This window comes from Paramormyrops kingsleyae, chromosome 25 (assembly GCF_048594095.1).
Source record: "Paramormyrops kingsleyae isolate MSU_618 chromosome 25, PKINGS_0.4, whole genome shotgun sequence".
Taxonomy (NCBI): Eukaryota; Metazoa; Chordata; class Actinopteri; order Osteoglossiformes; family Mormyridae; genus Paramormyrops; species Paramormyrops kingsleyae.
Window position 1 is genome coordinate 88,489 of NC_132821.1, and position 5,000 is coordinate 93,488.

Genomic DNA, 5,000 nt, shown 5'->3' on the forward strand with positions numbered 1-5,000 from the left:
CCCGGAGGGTCAGCGCTCGTTTGCATGTATTAGCTCTAGAATTGCCACAGTTATCCAAGTAACGGTTGGAGCGATCAAAGGAACCATAACTGATTTATGAGCCATTCGCAGTTTCACTGTACCGGCCGTGCGTACTTAGACATGCATGGCTTAATCATTAAGACAAGCATATGCTACTGGCAGGATCAACCAGGTAGCCAGAACCGCCCGCGCCAGAGCCGTCACGACTCCTCAGCGCAGAGCGCCGCCTGCCGCCCCCCGCCCCCAGCCACCCAGACCTTTGGTAGGTGCTGTGTGGTGGGGGGGTGGGGGTGCGGTGCAGGCCGGGCTTCCTATTTGTCGACATTATCCCTTTCCTTCTCTGTCGCAACAGCGGGGACCGGAGAAAAAGCATCTCGGGCAGGCGTGGGGACCGGTGGGGACCCAGGGGCGGGGTGTCTCTGTAGAACAGAGGGACCGCCGCCCTGGGTGACACCGCCCTCGCCTAAGCCCGTGGCTGCGTGCCACTTAGGATTTTTTTCCGGACGCCTCGGTCACGCTGTGAGGGGTCTGCGCACATGCACCCGTCGGCCTCTCTCTCGCGGCACGGAGAGAGGGCCTGCCGGGTGGACAACGCTCGAACAGGACCCATCGATGGAGGGAGGAGCCTCCTTGCCTGAGCATCGGGAGCGAAGGGTCCCGAGCCGCAGGTGCCCTCCCAGAGTGGGTCGCGTCTGCCTGTCTGTCAGACGTGGCACTCGGAACCCGCTCGCCAGCCGGGCGCAGGGCACGGCTGGGGGGAGACGAGCGGGCGACATCTCATGCCGGAGCCCAGAAAGCCACCGGTTCTCCCCTGATATCCTGCTGGTGCCATGCAAGGGCACCGCCCACTCCGGTCCCGCCCCAAGAGAAGGCGGGCCGGCGTGGCTGGGGAGGCTCCGCCCCCTGCCCAGACGAGAGGCCTGGCTTCGTCTGGTCGGTATCAGGTGTTGTTGGGGCCCGCCTGGCAGCCCGGGGGGGGGGGAGGGGGGGGGGCAGAGTGGCACACGGAGAGCACCGGGAGGCCTCCGGAGCTGGCCACTGCCCATCCCCCTCCCCACCCGCTCCACCCCCACCGCGCTACACCAAACCCCCCCTCCCCCTTCCCCCCCCCCCCAAAAACCTCTCTCACCAAACTGCCCCCCCCACCCCCGGCCCCTCCCCATCTCACCACCCCCACTTACCCATGCGGCCCGCCGTCCCCGTGCTGGCGGGGAGGCTTCCCTTCTGCCCAGGCAGAAGGCCTGGCTTCGTCTGGTCGATTTCGGGACATTGTTGTGCCCGCCTGGCAGCCCGGGGAGCACCGGGAGGCCTCCGGGAGCTGGCCACTGCCCATCCCCCCCCCCAGCTCCAACCACACCGCGCTAAACCCCCAACCCCCCCCCCCCCCCCTCACCAAACCCCCCCCCCCCCCCACCCCCCATCGTGCTAAATTAGGTGTGAATGGGGCCTCCTGGCCCACTAAATGCTAATGAGGCCGCCTTTTCAACTATGTGCAAATACGGCCGACCTGGTCAAATGCATGTAAATCCGGCCGCCTTTTCAACTGTGAAAATCCGGCCGCCCGGTCAATTAGGTGCGAACGGGGCCGTCGGGTCACCTTAATGTAAATGAGGCCGCCCACTGCCCTACAATTTAAATGCGGGCGTACCGGTCAACTATGTGCGGAACGGGCCCGCCTGATCAACTAGGTGTGAAAGGGGCCGGCAGGCCCACTGAATGTAAATGAGGCCGCCCGCTGTGCTTCCTTCATTAACCTTATTTATATTGGCATTATCTGTAGATAAAAAAATATGTGCATGTCTATGAAGCTGTAGAAAGCCTTGTTTTTTTTTTTTCCCCCAGGTTTTATTTACTTACTTTTTATTTGCATGTTCTGAAATATAGCTTATGTTTTCGTTGCCCTAGGGCAACGTTCTGCGATAAGGGGTAGATTTTAAGAGGCTTTCTTGACAGTGTGTTAGTATATTATTGCATGTACTTTGCACATTGTAAGCACAATGTTTTTTTAAATTATTTTCTAATTTAATTTAACGCATTTTGGCAGAAAATGGACACAAGATTTTCCTATGGGAGTAAAACTCAGGATCAGCATGTTAGGGATATCCCATCAGACAGTGAGATAGACTGCAGTGACAGTGAGGAGGAGTGGAATGCAGAGAAAGGTTTGAGCAGAAGTGAAAGTAGGTTTTAAAATATTGCTTCTCTGGTTGTCATTGAACTCATTTGCATAAACAAATCAAATGTGTTGATAAATTTTTAGATGTCATTCAAATGAAATAAAGGTGTGTGCAGCAGACAGGGTATCCAATACAGTCATGTAAGCTTTAGTTGTGATTGATGTATTTTTGTTGACGTATATGTATATATATTTATAGACGATCAATACACCAGTGATGAAGAGGAACATGACGATGACAGTCTGCCTGAAGATGACAGTAGTTCTTCCAAGACCCCTCGATGGAAAACATGTCACACCATTACCTCTCCTGTGCAAGCCACTTAACCTTACTGTTCAAGAACTTGAACAGTTCTTTGCCACTGTGCTCCATATGTCAATAATTGGTCTTCCAGCTACTCGCATGTTCTGGAGCCATAGTAGCCACATTGCACATGTTGCTGATGTTATGCCTCTTGCACGATGGGAAGCCATCAAAAATTTGTTACTTTGCATTGCTCTCTGAGCATTGTATTATGATCTATGAAGACATAATTTTCTCTGTGGTTTTGTATCAGTGTTGCACAACTTTGCCCTTAGGCAACAAAAGATCATTTGGAGAGGGGGCGGTGAAATAAATATGTACATACATAATCAATAAAATGTCCCAAAATTAACCAATAAGTGATGTGGAATAATTTCTTATCATGTACCATCAAATTGTGTGCGGTAGAGGGTTAATGTAAATGCGGCCGCCCGCTGCGCTACATGTAAATGGCGGCCGCCCCCAGGTCAACTAGGTCCGAACGGGCCCGCCTGATCAACTAGACGTCAATCGGGCCGGCAGGTCCCCTGAATGTAAACGAGGCCGCCCACTGCGGTTACTTGTGAATGCGGCCGCCCGGTCAACTAGGTGCGAACGGGCCCGCCCGATCAACCAGGTGCGAATGGCCCCGCCCGATCAACTAGGTGTGAACGGGCCCGCCTGATCAACTAGGTTTGAATGGGGCCGCCGGGTCCACTTAATGTAAATGAGGCCGCCAGCTCAACTAAGTGTAGACGGGGCCGCCTGGCCAATTAGGCGTTAATGGGGCTGCCGGGGAGGCTTCCCCTCTGCCCGGGCTGGAGGCCCCGCAGTGGCCATTCGCCTCTGGGACATATTGGCAGAGTCCGCGGCCTATGCGTAGGCCCCGGGCGGAGGCTGACCCTTGTCGCCCTTGTCCTAGGCTCGGAGCTATGGTCGCCCCGTCTGGCCTTCGCTTATGGTTCGGAGCTATGGTCGCCCGTCTGGCCTATGCTTAGGGTTTGGAGCTAGGTCGTGTTGGAAACGTTTTCCTCTGTCGAAGCAGAGACCGGGAGACGTTGGCATATCTCTCCGGCCGAAGTTCCTCTTTACTGAGAACTCGCCAATGCGCCGCTGTAGTCATCCAAGTCTGACTAAGACTCAGCTCGGCGCAGCTTATACGTTTCAAGGGGGGAGGGATACACAGAGGTGGAGACAAACTAAACAAGCACAGCATGTTCCAGGAATCAGCCTGAAGTTCCCCAGCCCTGATTTCATCAGCATAACACTGCCTTTCAAATGCCTCTCCAGGTGCTAACCCTAATTAGCATGATAGTATCACCCAGACTTCACATTACCATAGCGACAAAGGCACGGCCTGGCCTTGAGATTAGCATTCACCTTTACTTTGGGCCCCCACCCGGTGATCAGGAAGCTCACAGAGATGAAATGTCAATGTCTCAGACTCCTGGCCCCCAGACTTGATCTTATTACAAATGTCCCATCTTTACCCCAACTGCAAATTCCAATCTGCCTATCTCTCTCAGTTCATATAATGTCATGTTGGAAGCTAGACTGAACAATTTATAAATTTCGTCACTGCGGCCTATGCGTAGGCCCCGGGCGGAGGCTGACCCTTGTCGCCCTTGTCCTAGGCTCGGAGCTATGGTCGCCCCGTCTGGCCTTCGCTTATGGTTCGGAGCTATGGTCGCCCCGTCTGGCCTATGCTTAGGGTTTGGAGCTAGGGTCGTGTTGGAAACGTTTTCCTCTGTCGAAGCAGAGACCGGGAGACGTTGGCATATCTCTCCGGCCGAAGTTCCTCTTTACTGAAGAACTCGCCAATGCGCCGCTGTAGTCATCCAAGTCTGACTAAGACTCAGCTCGGCGCAGCTTATACGTTTCAAGGGGGAGGGATACACAGAGGTGGAGACAAACTAAACAAAGCACAGCATGTTCCGGAATCAGCCTGGAAGTTCCCCAGCCCTGATTTCATCAGCATAACACTGCCTTTCAAATGCCTCTCCAGGTGCTAACCCTAATTAGCATGATAGTATCACCCAGACCTTCACATTACCATAGCGACAAAGCACGGCCTGGCCTTGAGATTAGCATTCACCTTTACTTTGGGCCCCCACCCGGTGATCAGGAAGCTCACAGAGATGAAATGTCAATGTCTCAGACTCTGGGCCCCCAGACTTGATCTTATTACAAATGTCCCCATCTTTACCCCCAACTGCAAATCCAATCTGCCTATCTCTCTCAGTTCATATACTGTCATGTTGGAAGCTAGACTGAACAATTTATAAATTTCGTCACTGCGGCCTATGCGTAGGCCCCGGGCGGAGGCTGACCCTTGTCGCCCTTGTCCTAGGCTCGGAGCTATGGTCGCCCCGTCTGGCCTACGCTTATGGTTCGGAGCTATGGTCGCCCCGTCTGGCCTATGCTTAGGGTTTGGAGCTAGGGTCGTGTTGGAAACGTTTTCCTCTGTCGAAGCAGAGACGGGAGACGTTGGCATATCTCTCCGGCCGAAGTTCCTCTTTA